Source organism: Oncorhynchus mykiss, chromosome 20 (genome assembly GCF_057628025.1).
Source record: "Oncorhynchus mykiss isolate SJ-2025 chromosome 20, ASM5762802v1, whole genome shotgun sequence".
NCBI classification, from domain to species: domain Eukaryota; kingdom Metazoa; phylum Chordata; class Actinopteri; order Salmoniformes; family Salmonidae; genus Oncorhynchus; species Oncorhynchus mykiss.
Window position 1 is genome coordinate 22,078,106 of NC_143041.1, and position 9,842 is coordinate 22,087,947.

The 9,842-nt window shown below is 41.0% G+C and overlaps 1 long non-coding RNA gene across 1 annotated transcript; it reads left to right on the top strand.

Moving 5' to 3' along the window:
* Nucleotides 1-5,859: 5,859 nt before the first annotated feature.
* On the top strand, nt 5,860-8,819 carry LOC118942006 (uncharacterized). Its single transcript, XR_005037875.2, has 3 exons — nt 5,860-5,982; nt 6,216-6,283; nt 6,388-8,819. It is a non-coding gene; the product is annotated as an uncharacterized LOC118942006 (long non-coding RNA).
* The last annotated feature ends 1,023 nt before the right edge of the window (nt 8,820-9,842 follow it).

Below are 9,842 nucleotides of genomic sequence, written 5' to 3' on the forward strand. Positions count from 1 at the left end.
GCTTTCAACACCACGTGATTCTTTTGAGTCCTAAAAGCATAGTTCTGTGATATGGTCACCCTCTGCGAGTTCACTCGTTAAGCCACCCAGATAGTTGCTGAGTGGGGGGCTCCAATCCCCCGGTTTGCTTACATAGACCACAGAGTCTGTGTCGTGGTAAAGAACCCGCCTCTGAAGCTGCTCCATGAGCTTGTACAGTTCAAGTCGGCCATAGGCCGTGGTAAATGCTGCAAGAAACACATTTACATTACCCGGGGGTTGAACCCACTTCTTGTTACGTCGCCATTGCACCAAGGCAATGTCTTGACTCAAGAATGAAAAATGTGAAATTTCGTATTGGTCCGAAAAAACAAATTCCAAAAATTCTTCAGGGTCTTTAATAATCGATGTTGTTAGCATATTACACCTCTGCGCTAATTTGCCCCAAAGCAAGTTTAAGTACAATTTCGACACATTTCGTTTGGTTTTGTTGACCTCTATTCTGTCAGGGTCAAGAAGGATGCCTTCTCTGTCGTGATAGTCTTGAATGTACCTGTCTTTACTCTCTTGATCTGTGACCGATGCAGGATAGCCTGAAGCCATTTGCTTGCATCTCAAGAATGTCTTTATGTACTCTTTAAAAAGAGTGTCTGATTTCTTGGTAAAGTTCCATACTTCAAAGATTTTGGCCACACGATACCCCATCTTAGAGAATTCGAGACAGTAATTCAACTGTGACCCACACCCCAGTCAGGGCCCTTTCTTGATTGGAGTGATCACATGGGGTTTGTTGTTTGTTTTCACTGCAGGTGCGACAAAGGGGAAAGAAACATTTTCCTTGAGGGCCCCTGTAAGGCAATACTGGTATAAACAAACCCTTAGGAGGGTAGACTGTTGCTTCGATCAGACCAAAATAGTTTTGAGGTAAGTCAAAATCACGATGAATAATTTCCGGATGCCATATAGGATAGCATGAGGAACTCATTACATGAGGATAAAGGGATGTAAAATCTACATAGCCTATTGTCTCGTCGGGTTGCGCTACATACCGCAATGTCAAAGCATTGGTACGGCCGCCATACAAGGCTTGTCGTGGTTCCAGGGGTTCTGGGGTGTCATAGCTGGAAAGGAAGGCTTGAACATGAGGATCAGACTTTTTGAGGGCGGTCCATTCGTGCTCCCACAAAACAACCACTTTTAGACCGTAAGTAGCCTGTAAAGAATCCCTTTTGTCTTGAAACTCTTGGTACATTTCCCCAAAATTATTTTGGGTTAGGACACACAGGGTCTGGGGCACAAAGCAAGATTTTCAACCATGGAAGAAACAGCCGTTGTACTCATACACGGTCTCAACCCCGTCAATCTGGGTGTAGCCATCTACATGGTAAGAGCCAAATGCCTTCTCCCCTCGATTCAAAGCATGTTGAATAAAAATGTCTTTATCCTGGGCCATATACTCTAACCATTGAATGGACCCACTAGAGTATGACTTGAATTGGCGTCTGTAGTTGTCAGGCGAGGGGATAGCTATAGAGGCTGTAGGCAGATAGTGTGTATGGTAGGTTTTCATGCATGCCGATGCAATAGTTGTACAACTCCAGGGGTCAATGCCTGCATCTTTGATTACCTCTTCTCTGAATCTGAGGCATCCTTCACGAAGTATAACCACATCATTGTCACAGTATGATTCCATCTCTTTATGGAAATCAAAGGTGCCATGTCTTACTGTCTCGTACCTCGTCATGAATCTCTCACACTCTTTGGGAGACATTTGATCACACCCGTACATTTCAGGGCTGGGATATGAGCCGACAATGTAGATTCTCATCAGATGTGAAGAAGTGGGGGAACCAGCCTTTCACAGAGTTTTCAAAACCCAAGGCCTCTGGCATTTGCGCCAAGCGCATGGGTAAGAAGCTTAGACTGTCAATGTATCTCTGGTTGAAGGCTGGGTCTACAAAACACAAGGGGTTGACGTATTATTTGCACTACAAGCTCGAGGGTCCGATCGGCTATGATGGCTAAATTTGACTGAACAAGGCGGTCTAGCAGCGCGGTAAATTGTTCAAGATCTGCTTCGCCATTGGGTAAAATAAGAGATACTGTGTTATGCAGGCTATCTCCACAAATTTCCAACTGTAGAACATCCCGTGGTTCGCCATAATCTCTTGCCGTCTCTAACAGATCGTTCAGAGTGTCCATTATCATTATGTAAAACACCGCACAGTCAAGATTCTGATTCACCCATAGGAAGTTGAAAAACTGTCGAATCTCTGTATTGTTGAATTTATTCCGGTACACAACCCGGACCCGTCTATCAAGACCATCTCCCGCCAGATTTATTAGACAATTTTCCAATTCCCCAAAAACATCTTGTGGCGTTTCAGACTCTACGGACCTCGGCGTTATTGGTTGGTCTATCTCTGTTGGGGTGGCAGGGGCCGAAAATGTCTGACTCTCATTCATCCGATTAATTAAGGTTATGAGGGCTTCGGGAATCTGGGATAACATGTTTTCAACGGGCGTCCCTGACTCGTTCATGCGATTAATCATTTCTAGGTGTTCGGCTGGAATCTGGGATAATATGCTTTCATCGGACGTCCCTGACTCGTTCATACGTTTAATAACTTCTAGGAGTTCTGGCGGGATCTGCGCGAAGAGGCTTTCGACTGTCTCACCTTGTTGCTGTAGTTCTGCCATTTGGATAATTAAGGATGTGCGTTTTTTGGGTCTTTCAGGAATGATTGGTGTTACATGTATGATTTTAGCGTCTGTATTTGCGTTTTTTAATGGGTTTGCTGTTTAACATGCGTGGAATTGTTCTATGCCAGAATAACATATCGTCTCTGTACTGTCTCTCAATTAAATCCCCCAGTCGTTTGTATAGCAAAACATTCCTCGATTTCAAAGCCCTGGAAAATAATGTGAAAAACCTTTCTTGTTCTACTGCAGGTACTGCTGCCGTAGAATTGACGGGGTCGATAAGGTTGGCCGCATCACAGAATAGCTGGTCGTCAACATCTGAAATGTCATTAAAAACCGGTCTATCGTTTGTTTCATCGGGAATGTTCGGTGCGCCGGAATCCCCCAGCTCTAGATGTATGTGTCCGTCTGTGCCGTTTTTCGCCGGGGCGGAGTCTGAATGAAAATAATACATACAAAATTCAGTTATTAAATATAAAAATATGTTAGATACATAAAATGTCAAATACATTTCAGGTATAATAATATATATTAACTATACATAGTTAAAATACCTCGGCTTTTTTGGCGCTTGTTCTGACGAATTGCGGATACGGAGGGCTCTAGGCTTTTTTCCTCTAAGCATTTTTCCTTTTTCCTCTAAGCGTTCCAGATTCTGCAGGGCCTGTCTCCGGGCAGTTTGAAAAAACATTATTTGTCCTTGTTTTAACATATTCTATCATAAGAGGTGTAACTAATAAAAAGACGTATAACTAATAACATAAACGTATAATGGTCTCATACCGTGTCCTTGGAGCGCCTGCTCGTGAAGCCTCAAGTTCCCTGCCCAGCCGTACTTTTCGGGTGGCGTTGAATCTGAGCAATGTACTTGGGCCACAGTTGTTCGTTGCCTGTTGGGGTCTGGAATATGTCGTGAGGGGGTGGACGTTCCCGGTATTCGCGGTGAGTTTGAAAAAACGCTCGTACAGAACGGTAGAATTGCATCCAAGTCACTCGTGTCCGCTGTCCATAACGAATCCTTTATCATTCTTGGCTGTATGTCGGCTGTAAATACATAAAATAGTTTTTAAAATAGTACACACTATTTTTTTATATATAAATATTCTTGGCTATGTGTTTAATTATAAGGACTTACAACGAAAAAAGTCTGATGGCGACTGACTGCCTGATTTTTGAGACTGTGCATCACACTCATGTTGTTCCAGATCCGGTAATCCGCGTAAAAGCTGCGTAAATGTTTGGGATCCTAACCACCGTTAGACAATATTAACCAGTTGCATCTCTAGGGGCGCTATTTCATTTTTGGATAAAAAACGTTCCCGTTTTAAGCGCGATATTTTGTCACGAAAAGATGCTCGACTATGCATAGATTTTGTCTGTAAGTGCCCCAGAACTCATTCTACAGGCGAAACCAAGATGATACATCAAACAGGAAATGAGCAGAATTTCTGAAGCTCTGTTTTCTAATGTCTCCTTATATGGCTGTGAATGCGACAGGAATAAGCTTAGACCTTCTGCCGTTTCCCCAAGATTTCGGCAGCATTGTGACGTATTTGTAGGCATATCGTTGGAAGATTGGCCATAAGAGACTACATTTTCCAGGGGTCCGCCCGGTGTCCTTTGTCTAAATTTGTGCGTAATCTTCAGCATTTTCTCCTGGGATTCAGGAGAGAAAGCACACTTCCACGAACGATATATCATCGAAGAGATATGTGAAAAACACCTTGAGGATTGATTCTAAACAACGTTTGCCATGTTTTCAGTCGATATTATGGAGTTAATTTGGAAAAAAGTTCGCGTTTTGAGGACTGAATTTTCGTTTTTTTTTGGTAGCCAAATGTGATGTACAAAACGGAGCTATTTCTAATACACAAAGAATCTTTTTGGAAAAACTGAGCATCTGCTGTCTAACTGAGAGTCTCCTCATTGAAAACATCTGAAGTTCTTCAAAGGTAAATGATTTTATTTGAAGGCTTTTATGTTTTTGTTGAAATGTTGCGTGCTGGATGCTAACGCTAATGCTAACGCTAAATGCTAACGCTAAATGCTACGCTAGCTAGCTACTTTTACACAAATGATTGTTTTCCTATGGTTGAGAAGCATATTTTGAAAATCTGAGATGACAGTGTTGTTTACAAAAGGCTAAGCTTGAGAGATGGCATATTTATTTCATTTGCGATTTTCATGAATAGTTAACGTTGTGTTATGCTAATGAGCTTGCTGATAGATTTACACAATCCTGGATACAGGGGTTTTTTCATAGCTAAACGTGACGCAGAAAAAAACAAATAATCTTTCAGGAAAAACTAAACATTTGCTATCTGAGAGTCTCCTCATTGAAAACATCTGAAGTTCTTCAAAGGTAAATGATTTTATTTGAATGCTTTTCTGTTTTTTTGTGTAAATGTTGCCAGCTGAATGCTAATGCTAAATGCTACGCTAAATGCTACGTTAGCCATCAATACTGTTACACAAATGCTTGTTTTGCAATGGTTGAGAAGCATATTTTGAAAATCTGAGATGACAGTGTTGTTAACAAAAGGCTAAGCTTGAGAGCTAGCATATTTATTTCATTTCATTTGCGATTTTCATGAATAGTTAACGTTGCGTTATGGTAATGAGCTTGAGTCTGTATTCACGATCCCGGATCCGGGATGGGGAGATCAGAAAGGTTAACCGTTATACGCTATATATACACTTTTTAAAGCATATTGGCCTTTGGCCTGAAATACCCAAATAATTCGGGTTTAATATTATAATAATATTCAAACAAATCTTAAAATATATTTCTCATTTACTCACCTCCAGAAATATCCATTAGGAGAGATTCACTTATTCAGAATATATTTTTTTAATCTGTCCGGGCAGTTAAATATTCGGACCTTTGGGTTTGCGCTAAAGCAGTGCTAACCGTGTTAAAAATAGATGCTCCACGTTCTGTCCCTAACTTGTTAAAGTACGGAATGAGTTTCGAGAGATATCCTGTGAATTCAAAGAGCCGTTCTGTCTGCAACCGGTTTGTTGGGGTCCTGCTGCGTTGCGGGCGGTCGGCCGATATCTTGACATGCCTTATGCTGGATAGTGCAAACCTTGGTTTCAAACGATTCTCTACAGATAGAGGGCTGGGACCCCATGTTGAACCCAAACCGGTTGTTTTTGAAACGCACACACACACACACACTCCTGCTGCTCCGTCACACCGTCACACGCACACTCATGCACGCACCCTGATTTTACCATGTCTTTTTCTTCGGGACAGAGCTGGGTGATGATGTGAAATACCTTTTCACATAGTTACGGGTGAGATACAGTTTTTTAAATTCCTTTTACTGAATTCCAAAATATTTCGTACAACCTTTAAGACATGTTTGAATTAAGTAACAAATTTGAATAATATTTAAACATGCATCGCGTGTTTTATGTAAAAACATTGGAGGCCTGCCGTTGTACATTATTACAAACTTTAATAAACCGTAATGTTCATAACACATCATTGTAGGCAAAGTCTATAAAATAATACATGTTTTTTTCAGATATTACAGTTGTCTGCGCCAGACCCTAGCGTGAGAGAAAAGACCGCTCCCCCCCTTTAGTTAAATGGGTGAGATACATTTTCAAAACCAATGATTTAATTCTAAATATTTAACACATACATTTTAACACACGTTATAATTCAACATTTTTTTTTTTTACTATTTCTTACAGATATAGGGTCCTGTTAGCCCTGACCATTATCCGTTTCCAATTCCCCATCGCAAAGTCTTTTGCCCGCTCCATCGAAGCTCTGGCCGTTTTCACTCCAGGGAAAGATCCGCCTTCGGCCTTGTGTGTCCTGGGTATGTCTCAACGATAACCGCGGCCATCGCCATAATTGTTCACGATTTTCGAAGAGACTGTGCAGCTTATTCATCAGTGTTCGGAAAATATGGTAATCGCTCCATTTAAAACGGAACATTATTTTTTTTAAATTACATCCTTGCATGCTTTGGAAGATACATATGAACTGACCGTTTCCAACGCATTTGCACTATCAAATTGTTCACATGCTAAAATTGTCACTCTGGAGTCCGGGGTATACGCCATTGAAGCGACTCTTAGGGCGCGTTCCATTTGACACAGCGCTAGTCTTATTTTAAGCCATTCTCTCATCCTTAGCGCTGGAGAAAAACTCTCGGGTTCTGCCCGATAAAAGGGTTGGGACACGCTGTCTGTGAATATCTTAACCGTAGATTCCTCAGGGTGGAATATGTAAGACATATGTCCCTCACTTGTACACAAAAATCCTTTAAAACATTCTGGAACCTCACGCAAAACATCCTCCAGGCTTTTGTCGTTGGATTCATGACATGAGCTGCAAAGCACTCCGATAATTGGCCTTGTAGACATATTTTAGATGTTTAATATTCAGGTCTTTATTTTAAAAATTGCTTGTTCTGGACATTTATAATGCATATGCCACAGCCCTATACCCCAGGACATTCCTGCTTCATCAGATAACAAACATAAGGGCGATAAAACTGGAGGTGGGGGACATACACGTTCCAAAAGTTCAAACACTCAACCCCCCCCAGTTCAACCAAGCCCCTAGACATCAATCACCATGACTACTTCAAAGGATGCCATATAGATATGAAATAACACACACCCCCTAACACGTGACCACAGGAACAGGGGGGACGGGGCGGAGGCCCATATTCGGACATGCACACGTCATCATGACGCAGGGTCATCAATCAATCACTTTGACGCGTGCCGTCTACTTTAATCTCTCGTGTGGGGTACAGAGATGAGGTAGTCATTCAAAAATAATGTTAAACACTATTATTGCACAGAGTGAGTCCATGCAACTTGTTATGTGACTGAAAGATGAAAATGTGAACACTATACAAGATAAGAAATTGTGGAAAAACCAAAACAGTCCTAACTGGTGCAAAACACAGAGACAGGAACAATCACCCACGAAATACCCAAAGAATATGGCTGCCTAAATATGGTTCCCAATCAGAGACAACGATAAACACCTGCCTCTGATTGAGAACCACTCTAGGCAACCATAGACTTACCTAGAATACTACACTGAACACAACCCCATCAATCTACAAAACCCCTAGACAAACACATAATCACCCAAGTCATACCCTGGCCTAACCACAATAATAAAGAAAACACAGAATACTAAGGCCAGGGTGTGACAATTAGGCACATTTTTTACTTCTGTACTTATTTAGGCATGCCATAACAAAGGGGTTGAATACTTAATGACTCAAGACATTTAAGCTTTTTATTTTTCATTACTTGAACTCTGTGAAGGATTTATTTGGGCTGCAATTTCTGAGGCTGGAAACTCTGATGAACTTATCCTCTGCAGCACAGGTAACTTTGGGTCTTCCTTTCCCGTGGCGGTCCTCATGAGAGCCAGTTTCATCATAGCACTTAATGGATTTTGCAACTGCACTTGAAGAACTTACAAAGTTTGTGAAATGTTCCAGATTGACTGACTTTCATGTCTTAAAGTAATGATGGACTGTCATTTCTCTTTGCTTGTTTGATTAATTGAAATTAATTCCAGGTGACTACCTTGTGAAGCTGTTTGAGAGAATGCCAAGAGCGTGCAAAGCTGTCAACAAGGCAAAGGGTGGCTACTTTGAAGAAACTCAAATATAAAACATATTTTGATTTGTTTAATTAACACTTTTATGATTCCATGTGTGTTATTTAGTAGTTTTGATGTATTCACTATTATTCTACAAGGTAGAAAATTGTAAAAACTGTTGAATGGTACTGTAAATATTCAGTTTTTTTGGTATTTTATTAGGATCCCCATTAGCTGTTGCAAAAGCAGCAGCTACTCAAATCCAATCTTATTGGTCACATACACATGGTTAGCAGATGTTAATGCAAGTGTAGCAAAATGCTTGTGCTTCTAGTTCCGACAATGCAGTAATATCTAACAAGTAATCTAACAAATTCACAACAACTACCTTATACACAGAAATGTAAAGCGATGAATAAGAATATATGCATATAAAAATATGACATCAATAGTATCCAATATCCAATAGTTCTTCCCGGCTGTATGTAATAACACTTGAGATTTTCTCGGCTAACAATGTAATAAACTAAATATAAAAAACAAATAACTGCATAGTTTTTTAAGGACCTGAAGCGAGGCGACCATCTCTGTCGGCGCCATCTTGATGATCCTGGAGTCCACTAATTAAAGTAGTAAAATGTATAGTATTTGGTCCCATATTCCAAGCACGCAATGCTTACATTAAGCTTGTGACTTTACAAACTTGTTGGATGCATTTGCTGTTTGTTTTGGTTGCGTTTCAGATTATTTTGTGACCAATAGAAATTAATGGTAAATAATGTAAATCAAATCAAATGTATTTATAAAGCCCTTCTTACATCAGCTGATATCTCAACGTGCTGTACAGAAACCCAGCCTAAAACTCCAAACAGCAAGCAATGCAGGTGTAGAAGCACGGTGGCTATGAAAAACTCCCTAGAAAGGTCAGAATCTAGGAAGAAACCTAGAGAGGAACCAGGCTATCCCAGGCTATCCCTGGAATCTAGTATTCTTCTGGCTGTGCCGGGTGGAGAATATAACAGAACATGGCCAAGATGTTCAAATGTTCATAGATGACCAGCAGGGTTAAATAATAATAATCACAGAGGTTATAGAGGGTGCAACAGGTCAGCACCTCAGGAGTAAATGTCAGTTGGCTTTTCATATCCGATCATTCAGAGTATCTTTATTGCTCCTGCTGTCTCTAGAGAGTTGAAAACAGCAGGTCTGGGAATGGTAGCACGTCTGGTGAACAGATCAGGGTTCCATAGCCACAGGCAGAACAGTTGAAAAATGGAGCAGCAGCATGGCCAGGTGGACTGGGGACAGCAAGGAGTCATCAGGCCAGGTAGTCCTGAGGGATGTTCCTAGGGCTCCAGTCCTCCGAGAGAGAGAAAGAAAGAAAGAAAGAAAGAAAGTATCCTCCCAATATATAACCCCCTACTCTCCCATCCTCACCACCACCCACCCTCCCGTACTCACCCCATCCTCACCCCTTTTAACTCATACTTTAAAAATATATATATTAAACTAGGCAAGTCAGTTAAAAACAAATTATTATTTACAATGACGGCCTACCAAAACGCAG